We start from the raw sequence: 22,802 nt of genomic DNA, 5'->3' as shown, positions 1-22,802 counted from the left end.
CTAAGTACTGGGGTAGATAAACTTTCCACTCGCACGAGTTTTACTGGAGGAAATTGCAAGATAATTTAGTGTGAAGGTAACATAAAAATCTTATCAATTGAACCTCCAACTCAAAAGTGTAATTTCGTTTAATATCAGTTAAAAATCGTTTGCAATAAATCAAATAAAATAAATTGATACCAATGGCACGCCAAGATTAGATTAGACTCTTCTTAGTAGTATCTAGTAGTTATTAGAAATGACATCAAAAAGAATTCTAAAGGAATCAATTTTGAGAAAATAAATGCCTTTATTGCCTTTTATTTAAAAGACCTTGGAATAAAAATACAATTTATAATAACAGTCTTTATTTTAATCACACAAACAATTCCTTCTTAAATAGCTTGGCATTTTTGTTCAATTCATACTTTATATTCGGGTAGCCCTGCAGCAAATCCTGCCAATTGGCGAATCGAAGGTATACGAAGTCAACGACCTGCAATATAATATAATTACATCGTGTTCGTCGTACAGAAGCCGCCTATAATGTGGCATGATAAGCAATTGTTGGTAACCATTTGTAACATGAGCAGCAGTGACAGACATTTCAAGTATTGATAACGTAGCGTAAGAGCAAGCAATAATTGCCAGTACCGGATTTACCACGTAGCAAGATTTGCAGCGGGCCCCGCGTGAAATAGGGGCCCTGCATATCTAAACCCACTCATCTCTAGACTCATCATTATCATATCAGACGTCTACTTCTATACAAAGGCCTCCCCCAGGGGTTTAGCCATAATCACCACGCTTGGCAGGCGGGTTGGTGATTGCAGTAGATGTTGGTGCTTCTCAGAAGGATGCTGTTGCCCAATCTTCCGTTCATTGTATCCCTTGGTCGTCTCTGTCAACTATCTAAGCGTAATGTTTGAGTGAAACTTATTAATATACTCGTATATGGAATTTACTTGATATCACAAAAACGTGAAATTACAACTTTTACTACTAATAAGACAATCCACGTCAGACACTCGGTAATCGACAATTCCAATATATATCAAGAATTATTTGAAAGAATTTGCTACGGCCCCGTGCTTTCATAATCCGGCACTGATAATAGCCCCCACACCTTTTTATAACCAATTGCCATTAATTATATCAATGAGGACGCAAGAAATATTAAAGCTCTACCATTTCTAGCAAATATTTTATTTACGTTCTCGTACCTACAGCTAATGATTCCTTTGAAAGAGTCGATAATTGTTGTGTTCACTTACTGTACGACTACGATGTCATTCTATAGTATGAAAATGGTGTATTCGGAAAAACAGCGAGAATCAATCCAAAATATCCATTTCTTGTTAATGTTGAAACCATGTTTTTCTTACCACTAAAATATGAATAAGACGATAGAATTAATATCCATTCAAAAATGTATAATCGTAACTTAACATAATTACTTATTTGTATTAATATTTAAACTTCACAAAATTAAATAAAAATTATGAATTTGGTTTTAATGTCCGTTTAATTGTTTATTTTCTTTATGGAAAAGGCCAAAAGAGTGTTTGCTCTAAACTTTGCCTTTCATGATTTTATTCTCATGGAGATCTGACCATTGAATTAGATTTTGGATGAGTCCCTGGATTTAACCACAGACCAGATTTTTTTTTGTTCCGTGGATTTAACAATGCCATATTTTTACGGAACTTTTATAAAACAACTATCTAGACCGACGGACGTTGTTCTGTACATAATACATAAAATAGTGATTTTATTAATTTGTCAATAATATTTCATAACATCAACAATTATTTCGTAAAATGTGCTCCCTCTTGTTATAATGAAATTATTTCACAGCAGAACTGTCAAACCGTGCGTCAATAAATACTCTCAAAAAAATATGTCCATACAAAACAAATATTGAAAATAAAAGTAATTACCAATTTATAGGTATTCGAAATACAAATTATCATATCTCTCAAGTTGGACCCCATATCAATCCGTTCATTAGCTTAGGAGTCCATCGCGGACAAATAACGTGACACCTAATTTATATAATTTATTAAGATTAAGATAGGTAAGTTATTATACAAATTCTGAAATTAATATTGACTTAAGATCTCACCTCTTATCAGTATACCATTTTTCAACCTCGCCTTCGTTTATTAAATACAAACATGAAAATATATCACCCTCTTGCACAATAAATTTACCTGAAACCAATTTTTTACGAGTCATTTAGTCACAAATCTAGAATACATACAATACATATCTTTGTATGGAAATAATATTATTATAATAATCATGGACTTATTAAAACATATTTCTAAAATAAAAATAATTCGATTTGTGTACTTAGACTACAATTTGCATCGCAACAGTGAAGTGATCACCTTATTTTTGAAGCAAATGGGTAAATAATAAGTTAATCAATTTTGATTTGGTTTCTAGTACCTTCAAATTACAAAACCATACCACATTGAAACTATATAATGGTTTAGATAATTAATACGTCTAGATAGAGCCTCTTGCTGCTAGACAACCGATGAAAACAGGTCAGGTTTAGTGTGCGTAACAAGCTACGTCTTATACTCGCGATTTGTAAGTCGCTTTGTATTAGTCTGCGTGCATTGCTTAAAATAGAGGTTAACTGCCAACCTCTATTTTTTTCGACGTTTTCAAAGCTATCATAGGCCATCAGTTTTAAGTTAACAATTCTAACGACTAACGGCCCTTTTCAATAACCTATCTATCCTTAGTTTAACTTACTAGAGGTAGACAAATCTATCCTTTTACGCTTACTTACATTTCAATAACCTATGAACAGATAGCGTTAGACTATCTAATAATATATAAAATTCTCATGTCGCGGTGATTGTAGTTAAACTGCTTCGAAACGGCTCGACCGATTCTCATGAAATTTTGAGTGCATATTGGGTAGGTCTGGAAATCGGGAAATATCTATTTTTCATCCCCATAAATGTTAAGGGTCCACGCCAATTTTTTATTTTAAATTAGTTTGACATTTTTTTATTTAATTTATTTGATTATGATTCAGCATTAAAAAAATACATACAACTTCACATTTTCACCCATCTACGATCAACAGTTACTTTTGTATCGCGATTTTAATATCGGAAATTCAACGTTTGCTGGGTCAGCTAGTAACTAATAATATAACAATATTGAACATAACACTTGATCTTAAACGTCAAAAATCATCTTGACATTAAACGGTGATAGCAATGTATCCTTAACTAGAGATACGTTACTGAAACCGGTCGTCACCCAACTCTGCTATCGCTACTGCCCTCGCAGGGCGACTGTCAAAATCGAGCGAGGTGTCATTTTAAATATTAATTTTTTCAACAAAAATATTAATAAGGCTTATATGACATTGTTCGAAGTTAGAACCTACGAACCATGCTAGGATTTTTACTTGCGTCTCGTTTTAGAGGGCCGTGCATATAGTTTTTCTTTAACATGGTGTTTCACAAAAGTGAAAAGAATGATAGGCTGGATGATCGAACATCCTTGGAATTATTTTGTAAAATAAATTTGTCTCACATCAATACTATAATGGAATGAGACAAAAGGTGTACTTCTAATTTTCAAGACTGGTTTCGGGCTTACTACTTACCGAACTAACATAATAAATACTTAACTAGTATACAAGTACTCCAATAGGAACATATCGCTATTACCGGGAAATATGACGACCCTTTTAAGTCTCGTTACAAGTTGGCTTCTGAAATATAGCGGGAGCTCTCTGAATAAGGGGAACGTTTCTAAATGATGTATGTACAATGCAGAAAAGATATCCTCCTGCAGGCATTGCGGTGCTTGACGGGACAACTCGGGGAGCCAATTACTTGAGAAAGATAGATTTGTGAAGACAGAGATAAAATAAATAATAAACACTTCTTAACATTTCATGCCCGAAAGTGAAACCCGTATAGTCTTAAAACCCGAGTAGGAAGTGTTCTTCATAATTCAAAATTTATTAATTGTACACCAATACTATTTCACATGCCTAAGTTTTATTTTGTTGGATTATGTTTGTAATAAATTAAAAATGCGTCTGATTCCGAATTAAAACTATGACGATCTTGTACGGGAGAGGTAACCTAGCTCCGCTCGATTCCTCAAGGTCGTTGGCTCGGTCCCCGGCCTTAATTCATTTACGATGTTTGTGCAAGACGGACATTAAATATAAGAATGATAAAGAAATTTAAATTTGAACGGTGATAATTTTGTGCCTTTGTGCCATAAGTCTAGCAGTTTAAAGAATCCTAAAATAGAAACAGAACCGGCGCCTATATCTGCCGTTAAGCAGTAATGTGTAAGCATTAGACTGTGTTTCGGTCTGAAGGGCGCCGTAGCTAGTGAAATAATTAATGGGCAAATGAGACTTGACAAAATTTATGTCTCAAGGTGACGAGCGCAGTAGTAGTGCCGCTCAGAAGTTTTGGGTTTCTCAATAATCCTGAGCGGCACTGCATTGTAATGAGCAGGGCGTATCAATTACCATTAGCTGAACGTACTGCTCGTCACGTCCCTTATTTTCATAAAAGAAAAGTTGTGCAGTCGATGATCCATTACATCAATTAACGAAATACAATTATAGAATACTATAAAAATAATGTAACGGAAACGCAAAGCTTGAATATTTTTTCGATATAATTAGGCCTCCGGATAGCCATCAAACAGAACGAAACACATTGAAATTTCATAAGAAAAAGCAATACTTCCCCGGGCAGACAGCACTGTCTCAATTTGATTATACCCCATGGACATAATAATATCACATTGACAAATTTAAAAAAAATACTTATTATATTTTAAAATCAAGGCATCAAACAATTATAAAAAAAAACGTATATATCGGCGCAAATACAACAACACGAATTGAAAACACGTGCACGTGCACCGAGCCTCATAAATACAGCCGCATTTCAAAACACGTGGATTAGCACGTGCGTTGGGTCCTATAAATACAGCCGCACGGTCGACACTTGAGTCTTCCCACAAGCACACAGCCGGTCTGAGGTTCGAGTCTCCTTAGGAGACGCCCCGCGACTGTTGTTGCGTAGTCTTTGCGGCCTCCACGGCCCACGTCCTACTTCGCTGTGAAAGCCAGAGCTGCTAACAGCACAGAGGAGGTTTTAGTCGGTATGGGGTGTCCGCTTACGCGGACACTCGAGTCCGACATATTACACCCCGTTCCGGGGCGTAAATACGTAACAGTATTTCCTCCTCTCAAAAAAAAAAAAAAAAAAGACACTTGAGTCAGTCGTACTCGGGCTGTCATACGGTACGGACCTCTCTGGGACGTCGTAACGCTGCCCGTTGAATAAACGAAAGTAATAAAATACTTACTCGTGTAGTTTTCTTTGGAAGAACCAATTAGTGATCTTTAGCAAGATAGCAATTGTGATGTCAACAGTAATGACGTCACACCTTTTAAAAACAATGGAAGCATACCCATAATATGGAAATCAGATGGGAGGGATACCAAGTCATTGCAAATGATGGAGACTATGCAGAAAACGTCGGTGCACGTATGTGCTTTATCTACCGAAGCGAAGATAAAGGATTCAAGTCTACTTAATTTGACTGGAACGAGTGCGCTGCAATGCGTAGTGCAGAACGACGTGTGGTGTAAGGAAGACTAGATAATTTTGAAGAAGGGCACGGTTGCGTCCATAAAACTCATGATCTCTGCGAGCTTGGCATTAATCTTGCAATGATGGCAGTCATTTAGCCTGACTGTATGGTGCACTAATTTTTAATCCGTCTGGCACCTCAAATTGGTGAACAGTTGACCGTATCGGCGGAAAATGAATTACCTACTCACCGAGATCAACTAGACGAATATCTTTTATAAATACACGAGGGAGTCCTACGAGAAAAGTGTCTGAAAAGTGGTATCTCTGGCGGTGGTAGCTCAGGCTAACAACGTCATACATCTGTGATAACCACGTTTGCTTGATGTATCCATCAGAGATACCATTGGGACGCCTTGTGGGATCGTGAGTAGACTCGTAGACGCCACAGATCCATATGAATATCTGGAGAGTGGTACCTCTGAGCTAATCATGTCATAAACTTGGATAACCACGGACCCATGATGCATCCATAAGAGAACCATGGAGATACCGTTGGGAAGCTTTATGGAATTGTGATTAGACACGTACACACCACAGATCCATACGATTGTCTGGAGAGTGGTACCTCTGAGCTAATCATGTCATAAACTTGGATAACCACGGACCCATGATGTATCTAAAAGAGAACCATGGAGATACCGTTGGGAAGCCTTGTGGAATTCTGATTAGACACGCACACACCACAGATCCGTATGAATGTCTGGAGAGTGGTACCTCTGAGCTAATCATGTCATAAACTTGGATAACCACGGACCCATGATGTATCCATAAGAGAACCATGGAGATACCGTTGGGAAGCCTTGTGGAATTGTGATTAGACACGTACACACCACAGATCCATACGAGTCTCTGGAACGTGTTACCTCTGACCTACTCACGTTACACACTTGTGCTAACCACGGACTCTTGATGGATACACATTGTGAACAGTTTTATTCTATAATTCAAAACATTCTGATGAAAACCTTTTGTTAATATACGAGAACTCTACGAGACCCTCCGAGAACTCTACGAGACCCTCCGAGAACTCTACGAGACCCTCCGAGAACTCTACGAGACTCCCCGAGAACACCATGAGACCCTCCGAGAACTCTTCGAAAACCTCCGAAAAGCCTCATATAACTTTATATTTTTGCAGTTCAACGAGAACTCTACGAGAACCTATGAGAATCCTCAGTTAAAATTATAGCATTTGTGTTTATGTAACTACAACAAAGGAACTTAAGTTGATAACAGATGCACTACTCAGAAAAACTTTCTATACTTGCAGGTCAACAAGAACCTACGAGAATCTGCGAGGACTCTGCGAGAACCTCCGAATCCTCTACGAGAACCTCCGAATCCTCTACGAGAACCTCCGAATCCTCTACGAGAACCTCCGAATCCTCTACGAGGATCTCCGAGAACTCTGCGAGAACCTCCGAAACCTCTACGAGAATCTCCGAGAACTCTGCGAAAAACTACCAATCCTCTACAAGAATATCCGAGGACCTCCCAATTCTCTAAAAACATCTTTGAGAAATCTACGAGAACAATCCATCCTCTACGAGAATCTTCGAGAACTCTACAGGAACCTTCGACAACCTATAGTTACAATAACGGTCGATAAGAACTAACGAGAATCTATAAGAAGCCACCACAACTTACAAATACCAACCAGGCTTGTGCAGAGCGCGAACCGCCTGTCAGAATGGCCGTATCGGCGCAAATACTACAACACGAATTGAAAACACGTGCACGTGCACCGAGCCTCATAAATACGGCCGCATTTCAAAACACGTGGATTAGCACGTGCGCCGGGTCCTATAAATATAGCCGCACGGTCGACACTTGAGTCAATCTTACTCGGGCTGTCGTACGGTACGGACCTCTCTGGGACGTCGTAACGCTGCCCGTTGAATTAACGAAGGTATTAAAATAATTACTTGTGTAGTTTTCTTTGGAAGAACCAATGAGTGATCTTCAGCAAGATAGCAATTGTGATGTCATCAGTAATGCCGTCACACCTTTTAAAAACAATGCAGAGGTTCTTTCCTGGTCATGTATTATAAAAATAATAGTAATATCCTGAAATTACATCTATTAAAAAGAAGAGAGCTCAAAATTCCTGTAACTTCTATCTTCACTTTTAGTTAGCAAAAAAATAATTAGTTATGAGTTAAATACAAAATATAATCGAGTAATATACAAAATTTCATCAAAATTGACTCATATACATCATTTTAAATGGGAGTTCTGTCCCGGTCATGCCGGTGGAATTCAGTTGCCCACGTGAACATAACGTAACCTTATATATAAATCCTCCGAAACTCCTCCGATTTGTATGAAATTTTGTGTGCATATCGGGTCTGAGATTCGGCCAACATCTATTTTTCATACATCCCTAAATGATAAGGGTGACCCCCTTGTGAAATATTTTTTTTAATTTAATTTATTTTTATTATAATTCAGCATTAAAAATACATACAACTTCAAATTATCACCCGTCTACGATCAACACCTATTTTTGTATCGCGATTTTAATATTATTTTGTTCCATCCACAGATCCGCAATAGAGTTGCAAGATGGCAATCGAATACAATAATAATTATTGTAGCATGAAAAATGTTATGTGCGATATATTTGGTAGATCTGAGAATGGGCCCTTATCTATTTTATAAACCTGAAAAAATTTTACGTATTGAAATTCTTTCTTTTTTCTTTATATGGCAATACAACGCTTGCAGCGTCAGCTAGTATGTGTATATAAATTATGAACTCACCCCCTTTTCTATTTAGCGGACTAGCCCACTCATCATAATCAATGGTCGCGTTAACATCAGCAGTCAGTTCAGGTAGTTTGCAACAATGTTAGCGGGTTTTATAATTGTAGAATATTATATTATAACATAAGACATGTTGATATTGAAGATATAGAATTAGTATTCTACTACTGTGTTACTTAAACCAAAACAAAGGTTAAAAAAATTGCAAATCAGGGTAGGTTACATTATTTCTTAATATCCGACGTAAATGAACCCCTGAGAGGAAGCTTTTAGTAGCGGTAGTGCCATGTTGGGTACTCACGGACACAACCGAATTGGGCCTGCACGCCCGGAGAAATTACACTCCCCCACTCGAAACCGGCGTGAAATACCGGCTACGCCGCTGTGTTTCGTCCGGTGAGTGGGGTATCCGGAGGCCTACACCCCCCTCCCAAATACAAATAGCAGCACGGACTAAAAATTGACAACTCCAGGATGGTACCGGACGGGGTTCTGGACGGGGCAAATCTGTGCTGACTCAGGGCAAACATAGCAGTAGGCTCAAACCACCCGCCTCCACATTCGCTGTGGACTTTTACAACATCAGCGAGCTTCGCTCAAATTTAAATACCGTCCACTAACACCTGGAGACGGCGAAGCCGGCCCTGCTCTTTTTAACCGAGACCCAGATATCCTCTCTGGCTGCTTCATCTTACCTTTCATACCCGGGGTATAATTTGGAACACTCCTTTATACCGTGGGCTGGCGTGTGCGTTTAGGTCAGGGGGGATGTCTGTTCTCGACGCCTGAGTTTTCTTGGAGGACAGCACCTATCCATCATCTGGCTGCGTGTAGACTGCGACGACCATCCGCGAATCTACGCATTACTGTATAGGTCCCATAGCGGTAACGCAGAGTTTACCATTACCATTGCGCCAACGCGAATCCCAGATGTGGAAGATCATACACCTTCACTGTTGGACCTTCTGTTAACCTCACATCCGGACGGTTACCTAATTTCCGTTCACCCTCCTCTGGGATCGTCGGACCACTGCCTGATCCGGAGCACCGTGCCGATCACGCGCCTAACACGGTCCCGCTTCTTAGGCTGTCACCGCGTGCGGCACTCTAGGTCAGCACAGTGGGACGAGTTGCGGTGCTATTTTGCATCCTACCCGTGGAGGCAGATCTGTAGTTCACTGGGTGATCCAGATGCCGCTGCTGACGCTGTTGCTGATGTGGTACTGCAAGGTATGGAACTTTTCAATCCATCCTCCTCTGCGTCTATCGGTGGCAGGTCCCAACCATGGTTTGACCGCTCCTGCAAAATGGCCTCTCACCGAAAGTAGGAGTGCTATCAGGCTTGGGTCAATGCGGTGGTATCTAAGGATGTGAATTCCAGTGAACTTAAAAAACACTTCAATCATGCCTCGAAGCATATTGGCACAATTAGCGAGAGACTTGCACGCCTTCCCTCGGGAACTCGGGCGTTCTGGTCGCTCGCCAAGGCTGTCCAAGCAAACTTCTGCCAGCCAGCAATTCACAAATCGAGTGGGCCCGATGGCATTCTCCCGATAGAACTACGAACATCTGCTCCGGAGCTAGCGCCGGTCCTTACCCGTCTTTTCCGGCTCTCCTACTCATCAGGCGTAGTCCCGAAATTAAGGAAGGCGGCCTTAGTGCACCTGATCCCTGAGAAATGTGAACGCTCAGATCCGTCCAACTACCGCCCCATTGCCATTACCTCCAGAGGAGCACCAGCTGATCAGCGACTGCCAGTACAGTTTTCGTTAGGGTCACTCAGCTGGTGATCTTCTTGCATACCTCACCTTCATAAATGGGCGCAAGCGGTTGAGTCGAAAGGAGAGTCGTTAGCGGTGAGTTTGGACATACCGATGGCCTTCGATCGAGTATGGCATAAACCGCTTATAGCGAAACTACCATACTATATGCTTCCCGAGAAGTTGTGCAAATGGTTTGCTAGCTTTTTGGCCGATCGGAGCATCAATGCTATCAACGGTGCATGTTCCGACTTAAAACCCATAAACGCTGGTGTCCCGCAAGGCTGCGTGCTAACCCCTACACTGTTTCTTCTGCATATCAATGATATGCTGCAAATCAGCAGTATTCATTGTTATGCAGACGACAGCACATGGTATGCTTCCTACACCGGCCGTGCCAACATGTCCCGGGATAGCCTCGACGAGAACCGGAACAAACTTGTGTCTGAAATCGAGACTATGCTTCGCTTCGCTTCGAAGTCTCGGAATGGGGCCGACAAAATTTAGTCCAATTAAACCCCAAGAATATACAAGTGCTGTTCTCACCTTTGGGTGGGTGCTCCCCAGTACCAACTTCTTCCATTTGGCCGCATACAACGAAGAGCGGTTCGAATCATCGACGGTAAAGTCATCTCCGATCGGCTTGATTCTTTGGCATTGCGTAGAGATGTGGGTTCTCTCTGCATCTTCTATTATATTATCGTAACTATTTTTATTTACTAGCTACCGCCAAATTTATTTTGATTGTACGCTACTGTACAATATTATCATAAAATACCTGTGAAATAGGCATATCACTTTTACGCCAAGCTAATATAAATAAAATATTATTGTACTCAGGCGGGAAAAGCAGCATCTTGGCGCTCGCTGTTGTAGTTGAAAAAGAGCCGTTTGCCCATATTAAAATTGCGTGCGTGCATTGAGTGCGAAAAGTTTACTTTAACAAAACTGAATTGAGGTTCACGCGTCTGACAGTATGATTTAGTAAATAAAATTTAAATTTAAATTACAAAAGTTTTAAAACGAATATGGAGTCGTAAAAAATACATAAATCGTCGCATTTGAAATACAAAATAGTATCTATGTGCAACTCGCATGACGTTGTCGATTACCCAACTTATCGCACTTGTTGCACAGACTATTTTACCACGAAAATTTAGATTTCATTTATGTGTATCATACATAAAGTTAACATTTATACCTAAAAGAGAACAAGGCTATAGCAACACTTCTAGCTGAGTCTTGCTGAGACGAAATTAAGAACAGTAGTTTTAGTAGATTTTATGAAACTTATAAAGACACCACAACCTTAACAATCTTGCCAATTGACACTTCCACGTACCCATTATATCGGTGAAAAGTGGTAACACTATCGACAAAATATCAATATAATATTGCCAATTCTTAAACATTCGAAACATTACAGGTCTTTCTTTGCACTGTCCATTCACAACAACCAATTCAATCTGTAAAAAAAAAATTCAGAAGTCAGCTCTTTAATTACGATATAAAATGCACAAATGTAATGAATATTTATTTATATATAAGTAACAAAATTTACTTAGAGGAAAAGAAAATCAGTTTCAATTTTATTTTTAAGGCCACGATAGTTTAGTATAGTGTCATACTAAATGTGTCAAAAAAACTGATGGATGCAGGGTTGAAATACTGCATATTATATTGAAAACGGTGACTTAAAAATAGGGATTTCATTTACGAGCTATTCAGAACGATCAGAATTTTAAATAATTGACAAATAAATTTCAACTTAAACAACAATTTTCCAGCTCACATTATATTCAACATGGCAAATATTTTATTTTAAAACTATAATATTTATCATGTTGACACTTAAAGTTACAAGTTATTTAAAAGGAGCTTTAATGTGAAAAGAAATCCATCAGGCTACCACTAAGACTAGCCTGCTAATCCCTTCCAGGTGGAAGGGATTAGCAATTAGCAATTGGGAATATTGTACAGTAACCTAACCTAGGTAGGTTAGGTCTCCGGAACAGATCAAGGAGTCATTGTTTGACCGCCGTCTCGAGCACGTTTCGCTAGCTTTGCATCTTCAGTATATTTCGTCCAATTTAGTATACTATTCTGACACTTTAATGAACACTGAATTTTAGTTGCTAGTTTAGCTAGACTGCTAGTAGCTCATTCCATAATTTTTTTGCCTTCAATTAGATAATTTTACGCAAAACATAATTTAACGCTATTTGTTTTAGTTTTAAATCATCCAATTAACATTAGTCTATATATTATTTATCATCCTCTTAATTTAGCTAAAGAGAATGGACGAAAGAGTGGATGAAATTTGTACTGTGTACATAAGCTGTGCTATTAATAAACGCGAAGTAAAATTACTCCAAATTTAAAACTTTTTGTGTTTATCTAACCTTTGTCACTACAAAATTACATGACAGGGAGAAATAATTTGAAACTTGGAGTAAGTTTACATCGCGTTTATTAAAAAGACAGTTCTTTGTTTACTATCCCGTTTACATCGAAGCAGACGTTACAAAGTATCCAATTTTTTACCGTCATACTTTCGTTTATCAAATTCCATGACATGCACGACATTGGAACCCGCTCCAGATTATGTAGATTGTTAAGATTTCTTACCGTATAAAATTCTGATATCAAGTACATCAGTGTAGAATGTCGAACATGATAACAAGCCATTCGATTATGATTAGTTGGTGATAGGTTACAGTAACTGCCATCAACGTAATGCAAGACGATGCAAAAGGGCCAAAGAATAAAGTCAAATACAACCAGCGACTGTAATATGAACTGGATTTCGCTTGCAGAATTTCATTCTTCCACTGAAAGAGAAACACATTTTTTCTGATTCCTGCCGCCGAATTCCACCTTCGCACGACACGCCACAAGTTAGGATATCATCCTCACCATCTGAATGTGTGAGGATGATGTGTGGTCCTCCACAGTGCGGTTTTCAAGGAGCTTTCTTCCACGTACTACAAAGCTGTGGAATGAGCTTCCTTGTGCGGTGTTTCCGGGACGATACGACATGGGTACCTTCAAATAAAGCGCGTACACCTTCCTTAAAGGCCGGCAACGCTCCTGTGATTCCTCTGGTGTTGCAAGATATTGTGGGCGGCGGTGATCACTTAACAACAGGTGACCCGTACGCTCGTTTGTCCTCCTATTTCATAAAAAAAAATATTACCATATGTAATTGATCCAATGTAGGCTTTTCATCTTAAGGTATAAAACTTGGGATCCATTCGTTGCGACGAGTCATTGTACCAAGTTGACCCGCCGCATCTCAACCGAAGTCAATACATCTGACATGCTGACAAAGTAGCTACTAGTACCTAACACCACCAGTATACTCAATATGTGGAACTTTAGTATCTGTAAGAAAATACATTTAGATAAGATGTATTTACTATCTAAAATAGCATATTTTTATTAAATTTGAACACATAAAATCTTTTATCATAAGATTATAAAATCACATAATATAATAAAAAGGTAAAAATGCAATGTAAAAATAAGATCTTTTTACTAAAATTACATGGACTTATACCAAGACTTACAGCTTATAAAATGTTTGTCTGTCTGTTAATTCCGGCTATATTTACTTAAATTTTTAAATGATTGCGAAACTGAAGTGACAGTGGGCAGGGCACATAGCTATACGGACAGATGGCCGTTGGGGCAGCAAATTCCTCGAATGGCGACCACGTATCAGAAGACATAGTGTTGGTAGGCCTCCCAAAAAAGATGGACCGATGATCTGGTCAAGATCGCCGGTTTGATGACCTCCCACAGCGCAGGACCGATTGTCTCCGTGATCTTTGGAAAGGCCTCCAGCTTCAGCTATCCAGCAGTGGACGTCTTTCGACTGATATGATGATGATAATTCCTTTACTCAATTGATTTTGACGGTACTTTCGAACAAATGACAACATTAATCTAAGAATAGGTTTCGTGCAAAATATTATACTCCAATGTTTTGGTCAAACTGTCACGTAATCGACATCAACACGAGCAAAGTGGCGGCTGGCTACTCGTACTTTATTGAAATCGTACAAATTTTTGGAAACAGTATCCATATAGTGATAATTGAATAAAAAGGCATCCATAATATCTAATATCAAAAATGTATTTAGTTATATCATTAGGTGAGGCTTTCATTAACATGAGCCTTAATACTTGAATGAGTCGCAATCATATTATTAACTCTTTATAGTTTTGTCCTGACATGAGTTGAGCTCTGCCATCAGCCTCAGGATACATACAGTTCACAAAAACAAAATGGTGTTCCTAATTTTCTGACATTAATTACTACTATTAATAAGTTATTCCTATAATTCATTTTAATTTAGTTTTACTGTGGGCAATATTACTTACTGGCTTGGCTGCGTATTGCAAAATATATACATAAATAAAATATAACTGAAACATACCATATAAAATGCAATATTCTTCGTTGGCGAATCTGCTATTTAGTTGAAATAGCCAAGCAACATGTACAAATGGGCAAATTTCATAATAGTGTTTAGTAAAACCTCATTGTTTTCATCAATATTACTTGGTATTATGATATTCAGGATGAGATACATTGGGGTACATCCTAGAACATCTAAAGGGCCAAAGAATAAAGTCAAATACAACCAGCGACTGTAATATGAACTGGATTTCGCTTGCAGAATTTCATTCTTCCACTGAAAGAGAAACACATTTTTCTGTGAACGGCAGGATCAATTGGCGTTGCGTAGAGTCGTCGCTTCATTGTGTTTTTTCTACCGCATTTATCACGGTGAGTGTTCCGAAGAGCTATTTTACCTTATTCCTGCCGCCGAATTCCACCTTCGCACGACACGCCACAAGTTAGGATATTATACCCACCATCTGGATGTGTGGTGGACCTCTATAGTGCGGATTTCAAGGAGCTTTCTTCCACGTACTACAAAGCTGTGGAAGGAGCTTCCATCCGGGACGATACGACATGAGTACCTTCGAAAAAAGCGCGGACACCTTCCTTAAAGGCCGGCAACGCTCGTGTGACTCCTCTGGTGTTGGCTAACGGCTCAAGTAGTGTTTCCAACATTTACCAATATGCGTTATGAGGATACCTTTTTCAATATAGAAAGCCAGCTGAAACAAATAATTCTTAAGTTGATTGCAAGAATTGAATTTAGAAAGATTGGAGTAATTCGGAAATATAAATTTCAACATAAACAATCGCAAAAATGTTAGTGCAAATGGATGTGTATAAACTTTATAATATTATAATAATAACAGATAAAAGATAAAAGATTAAGATTAATATTTATAAAAATATTTTTGGTTTTATTTCCTCTCATTAATATAATATGATATGCCTGGTAAGTAAATCATGTTTTGCGTAAATGTTATTGCGTAGGACATTAAAGATAGATAAGCAAGCTTAAAAATAGAAGGCAAATCAAGATAGAAAAAGGTATTTCAGAAACGCACAGACAAATAATTGTACCACATCAACTCTTACTGTTGCATCCACCTAAGTTCATCAAATTTAAAAATATCAAAGCTATGTGAAATTTACCTCTTTTACAATCCTGAGAAGTACACCTGACGGCAAAATAATATTTTAATCGTAAAATATTTCTGATTCTGTTTACTTTACTTTGCACTAGCAAGTGTAACAAAAAAATTTACCAAAAAAAACAAGCGACTTCAAAAACTATATTCCAAAACAATAGATATAATATTCACTAAAAAGTATATAAATAATTGCGTATTTTTATACTATCTAATTAATTAATCTAATTCTTGTTACGATTATCGTTATTTTTGGTATCGGTGTCCTCCCGCCGCGGCCCCGCTCTCGCCTCTCGCCTCCTCACGTTGCGCGTGCGACTCAAGCACATCTCACCTTTAACCATGTATGCAGTTACAAATTACCTTGACTGCAATGGGACCACTCGGGAAGTACCAGCTTTCAATTAAAAAAATAAGTATCAAATTGGTTCACCCAGTCGAAAGTTCTGAGGTTACAAACATAAAAAAAATGACAAATTGAGAACCTCCTCCTTTATTGAAGTCGGTTGAAAAGTTCTTGATTAACGTTACTTTCTTAGTGAATCAATTTGATTGCAACATTCTTTTTGTGTTATCTACTACATGGTACAATGATTTCAAAGCCACATGCTATTAGGAAAGCCAAATTACTTACAAATCCTTTTATGATAATATCCACAGTAACAATGACATCGCAGAATTCCCCAATATAGCTTGAAAAAAAAACATCAATATAGTTCAACGACCTTCAATTGTACTACGAGATTTTTGACGAACCAAAGAAAAGTAAATGGTTATTTTGAAATTCGACAAGTACATTATAAGTGTAAAACCATAATATAAATTTCCAACGAAGAGCGAGGATGAAAAGAACCACATAAGCTAATAAGGAAATATCCTTTCCAGAATGATATCGAGATAGAACCGTTTACAAAGAAATGTGCAATTTTCGATGGCTTAGAGTTTTGTATTTTAGTGATTGGAAACTATGGGTCTAGTAAGTTATGTTCTTTCCATCGGCTTTAACGCTGAAGAATTTTATTCAGTCTGGGCAATTTAGCTGAAACATTTTTTGTTAGTCAATATGATAAGTTTTTTATTTTATACTAATGCTATGTATTGATGAGATGACGAAGTATTTTGTCCAAAACATATTATCTACGGCCTTACAAATACACTTGGGATAAAGTAATACCTGATAAAAAACCAAGAATATACAAAATGTTGACTGTATCGCTGACAACACTGTCAATACAAAGATAACTCTGAAGTTTTCCGAATGTCAAGCAGAAGGTTGCTTGACATTGAAATGACAATTTGTATTCATTTTGCATATTCTTGGTTTATTCTCAGTTATAATTTTATATCAAGTTTAATTGTTAGGCCGCTAATGTTTACTGCATCAACGTGGTAATTGCATAAAATAAAAATGTAATCGATAAGTTAAAAAGAGTAAATAACTTAATTTTTTAAATATTTTTTTTTTAAGATCTAAATAATACTAGAAAGAAAGATTATTTCTCTCTACTTATCAGGAGCCATAGACGTTGTGAAGGATGCTGATCATTTTGCGGTAAAAATGTCACCTCTTTGTGTATCTTCATCTGCATCTATTGTATAAAGTGAATACTACAAATTATAATACTATCCTCACTGAATCTAAAAATATGAGGTGCTTCCATAGAGCAAATCTCACAATTTTGTATTAAGCACATGTCGCCAAATTATAAATATTTCTTGGCAGGAAGTTCGAGAATCAATGACAATCCGTAAGTCCTCATGGAAAGCAGATAATGCTCTTAAAAATCTGATTGTTTGAGAAATAAAATCACCTAGAGAAAGAAAAATCTTCTACGTCTAGATAGAGTCTCTTTCTTTTAGATATCTGATAAAAACAGGCAACGTACGTCTTACACTCGCGATTCGTATGACACTTTGTGTTAATGTGCGTGAATTGGTCAAAATCACGGAATAGAAAAAACTAGTGGATGTGGCATGTGGGCGTTACCCTGTCGCCACTATTGTGTACAAATGTAGCTACTCGAGGCTCAAGTGAGACCAGTCATTTGATGTCAAGTAAAGAATAATTATCTTTTAAAAAAAAACAAATATGCCTTATTGTGCCATTTTTGACTGTAGTAATCAGAGCAGCAAAAAAAGTATGTCCAACGAAGGGACTCCTATCATCGGTAATCATGATTTCCGATTTCAATACAATTTTTTATGTGTTAAGCAAAATATACAATTAAAAATGAACCATAATATTACGACGTATGTTTCATTTTACTTTACGTTTAATCGATGTATAATAATAGAATAATTAATGTAAACAATAAAAATATCATGCTACTCAACAAATGCATGCATATACATATCGATATAATTTTATCTAAATAAATTTTATCTATATAAATTGTATTCAAGTATTGCTCTTTTCCATGCATCATGCGATAAGGGTGTAAGTAAGCAAAATGTTATAATATGGTAGTGGTATTTGTGTATAAGAGAGACAATAATGGATTCAAATTAATAGTTTTAATTGTCTCTTATAACAATATAAGCCTTGATTCAGACAAGTTATACAAAGTGTTTTACTTAACCTAGAATATTTATATTTAAAATGAAATTTAAACTCCCTCAACAACCTTGTCTGTTTGCCTATTGTTGGCAAAGTCCTCCTCTAATTTCCTCCACAAATTTCTATGCCCCGCAGTTCTAGTCCATGTGCCACCTGCAACAGTTCTTATTTGGTCCACCCGTCTTTGGAAAGGTCTACCCCTTTTCCTTTTCATGTAACCTGTGTACCAATTCATACATGTTTTACTCCATTTTGCCTGTCCTCTGATTGTATGCCCTGCCCACTTTCATTTAAGTTTCTTAATGGTTATAGATACGTCTTTCGTTCCTGTGTGCTTTTTTATGATTGATATTTTTAATCTATCTAAATGTTTCTCCCCCATCATGCTTCTATTCATTGCATTCTGACATGTTTGAAATTTTTTGATTTGTGCTTTTGTTAGGGACCAAGTTTGGCAGCCATATGTCAATACAGGCAGAATACTGGTGTTGAAGAGTTTTCTTTTGATGGCCATACTAGTTTGTTTATTTTTCAAAGTCAAAGTCAAAAAATCTTTATTCACTGTAAAACTTTATAAGTTATTTAGTGCAAGTCAGGATGAAGTACAAAAGTTACAATAGCATTCAAATGAGTATAACAATATTCATTATCAAAATTTAGAACAATAATTCCAACTATCTTTATCATTGAAATAATCTTTCACGCTATAATGGGCCTAAGATGTTAATTTATTTTTTACGATACATTTAAATTTTTTAATAGGTAACATTTTAATTTCATTTGGAAGTTTATTATAAAATACAACACAATCCACTTTAAAAGATTTAGCAATTTTACGGAGCCTTACTAGGAATTGCCATCTACTGATGGAAATGCGAGTTTATGTTTGTTTCGAGTACCTATTGACACTGTGTACATCACTATTCTTTATAAATTGGCTAATATTTTTATGGGCGTATAGGAGGTTCTCGTATATGTACTGGCAGTGTACTGTCATAATATTTATTTCACTAAACTTTTCTCTCAATGAATCCCTTGAACGCATTTTATAGACTGCTCGAATTGCTCTTTTCTGCAGCACAAATATGTTTTCAATATCTGCGGCCCTACCCCACAATATAATTCCGTAAGACATGGACACTATGAAAGTAGCTGAAATAAACAAGTCTAGCCGTTTCAACATCTGTCAGCTGCCTATTTTTTTTTATCGAAAATACTGCAGAGCTAAGTCGATTACATAAGTTTTTTATGTGAGCACCCCATTGTAGCTTAAAGTCTAATGTAATGCCTAGAAATATTGTCGTTTCTACTACATCAAGTTTTTCATTATTAATTTTTATAGGTGTTGGTTGGTACTTTATATTTGGAAGTGTGGAAACAAAATGTGGAAGTGTAAACCTTACACATTTTGTATTTCTTTCGTTTAAAATTAAGGTATTAACATTAAACCAATTTACTACTTCAGCAATGTCGTCGTCAACCTGACAGAAAGTTTTTTGCTGGCGTTTTATTTTAAATAACAAAGATGTATCGTCAGCAAACAGTATAATATCATGTTTATTTTGAATAATAATAATAATAATAAGCCTTTTTATTTCTTGTTAACAATAGTTTTTTTTACAGTAAACACCAATTTACATTGTATTTGTTATTTAGTTTTGGTTATTTTTTAGTAATGTGTAAGATTAAATTAAAATACAATATAAACAATTTATGGGTTAACAAGAACCCCTGTATGAGTAAAGGCCTCCTCCAAAGATGCCCTTCTTGTCGGTCTTGTGCTATGGAGCACCAGTCTATGCCAGCTAATCTTTTCAGATCATCTTGCCAGCGGGCTAAGGGTTTTCCCCTTCTCCTCTTGCCTGAAGGACCTTTCCACTGGGTAACTCTTATGGTCCACCTTCTATCAGCCATTCTCGCTACATGTCCAGCCCATTGCCATTTCCGCTTTTGGGCGAAGGTCAAAGCGTTTGTAGCTTTGGTGATGCCTCTTATCTTAGTGTGTCGTATTTTATCCATTTTCTTTATGTTTAACATGCTTCGCTCTAAGCCTCTTTGACATGTATTAATTTTATGCGCAGCTTCTGTAGAGAATTTCCAGGTCTGGCTACCATAAGTTAGGCTTGGTAGTAGACATGTGTTCATAACTGTAGCTTTGAGAGTTATTGGTAAGTTGCTTTTAAATATATCTTTTAGGCTCTAATATATATTCCAGGTTTGTTTAATCCTTCTCTCTATTTCTATGGTGTTGTTGTCTTTCTTGAAACTTATCCTTTTCCCCAGGTAAATATAATCTTCCACATATTCTAAGGGATTACCATTACCATTATTTTGAATAAGGTATGGTAAATCATTGACGTAAACCAGGAACAAAAAAAGGACCTAAGATTGAGCCCTGCGGTACACCCATCTATCACACCCAATATATCTTTCAAACTCCAGAATCTTTTCCATGCACTTCCAATACGTCTTTCTATTTCTTTAGTTGCTAGATCTTTTGTTGATATTATTTGGCCCAGAAATACATATTCATCAACAAACTCAATTCTATTTTCCTTGATGTATATAGGTTCTTTTCTTCCATTTGTCATGATTTTGGTTTTCTGGGTGTTTTCTTCTTTCGGCTTTCAGTCTCCAGCTCATTTATCATTATCTCAATCTAATGTAGTCTCGTATTTGCGAGAATATTACGATTTCGTCTGCAAATCTTAAATGTGACAGGTTATCCCCATTTATTGGGAATGGAGTGACCGCCTTCAAGCTATTAAATAATAAGTTTAATTGTACAATATTGCTTTTTGTAAACATATTTATTCGATGAAAAATAAAAGCCCGCTGAGTTTGTTGCGCCCATTCTTCTCAGGTCTGAGGCATTCATTTTGGAATGAGTGGTAGTTTTTTTGACTTTCAATAAGTGATGTCACATCCTATTTTGAATAAAAATATTTGAATTTGAATTCGAATTTGAATATTTTAAGACCACATTGCTCCCAGTTTAATTGGCGGAAAATTTCTTCAAGAACAGCAATGAATAATTTTGGTGATAATGGGTCACCCTGAAGGACATCTCTCCCTAGCTTTATTTCTTTACCATAGTTGTTTGGTTGCTTTATTAGCTCCTCCTGTTTTCTGAATACATGTCTCTAACTTTTCTAATTGTCTCTCAGGTACAGCTAGTTATTACTTAACAAATATGTGTAAGATTCCAGTAAAACAAAATTAGCTTTTATTTTTTAATATAGGCAAACAATTTTTATTTTATTATTATTTAATTAAATTTTAATATTTGGAATATATTGAGCTTCCATCGATAAGGTTGAGTCGAGGTGGAGTAGAAGAAAAAAAAACGTTACATCATGGAGTTGAGGAAGTACGTCATAGAATTGTAAAAAATAGATCGAAAACCATGAATTCTGGGAATGCTTGCCATCATTGTAGTATATTATGTACATCATAATATAAAATATCATATATCATAAGACTAACAAGATTAATAATACTTCATCAGTACATATAGCTTCTCTTTTTATTTATCATTCGTTACTGCTTGTTTTGGAATTCTTCGGCACGCGCATTACGTATGGAAGCAGTACGGTTTATAAAATCTCATGTCTTACTGGCCTCTGGGTTTATACAGAATAATGATGAATACTTATAAAAAAAACTATGTTTTATGCGTGTATTGCTTCCCAGGAAAATAAATTATTGATATTGTAACTTTCCAAGACTATTGGTGTCTTGATTTTATTTGAATTGAGCTAAATATTGTCCATCCTTTTATAAAAAAACTATACCTAAGAAAAATATTAGCCTTGTTATTATTTTAGCTTACGTCGTACTTTCAACTTTCAACCATTTCTTACATCATGTCTAGTTTTCACTAACTTATTGATATGTTTATTCAGTTCGATTTTCTATGGTTACAGAGTTCCTATTACTTTAAGTTTTTATATGTAATTTTTCGCAATTTAAGAAAAATGAGGTCTGAGGTTGTCATAATCACTTTAGAATATGAGATTAGTGTTATTGTATTAAGTTCGAAATTGATGTATAAAAATTTGTCAATAAGGTATCCTATAAGGGCTCCAATTTTTTTGAGCAATTTGGACCCTTAAAACTGTTTTTTGTGGTATGGAACAGGATGCTTTTAGTCATATAACTGAGACTTCAAAAGATTGATGCCGTGGTGATAAATTTAATATAAAATTATCTTGAAAAAAATGGTTCGTAATATATAAATCTCACCTTGAATTTGGATGAAACCAGCGGTACTGTGTGACTGGCCACTTTTGAAACGCTACTGAGTGTCGCAAATTGGACATGGAGTTACGTTGAAGCTTATTACATTTTTAATTGAAAAATATATACGCTTTTTATTCAAAGACACGCTGGCTTAGTTACATTCGTTTTGAATTTAGTTTTAGATATCAAGTATTATTTATTCAAATTGTATTTTCCATGAGCCTTTGAACACTGTAAAAGCCTTAAGGGCTATCAGCACAGAGGTTTTTA

The 22,802-nt window shown here is 36.6% G+C and overlaps 1 long non-coding RNA gene across 1 annotated transcript; it reads right to left on the bottom strand.

The window, feature by feature from the left end:
• Positions 1-333: 333 nt before the first annotated feature.
• Positions 334-22,574, bottom strand: LOC126972900 (uncharacterized). The gene is made up of 8 exons (XR_007731211.1): positions 22,536-22,574; positions 18,358-18,509; positions 16,368-16,425; positions 14,617-14,874; positions 13,371-13,558; positions 11,517-11,640; positions 2,105-2,192; positions 334-475 (listed from the first exon to the last, which is right to left on the bottom strand). It is a non-coding gene; the product is annotated as an uncharacterized LOC126972900 (long non-coding RNA).
• Between the last annotated feature and the right edge of the window lie 228 nt (positions 22,575-22,802).

Source organism: Leptidea sinapis, chromosome 27, assembly GCF_905404315.1.
Source record: "Leptidea sinapis chromosome 27, ilLepSina1.1, whole genome shotgun sequence".
In the NCBI taxonomy this organism is placed as follows: domain Eukaryota; kingdom Metazoa; phylum Arthropoda; class Insecta; order Lepidoptera; family Pieridae; genus Leptidea; species Leptidea sinapis.
The sequence above is the reverse complement of the archived record's forward strand: the minus strand, read 5'-3'. Positions and strand labels throughout refer to the sequence as shown.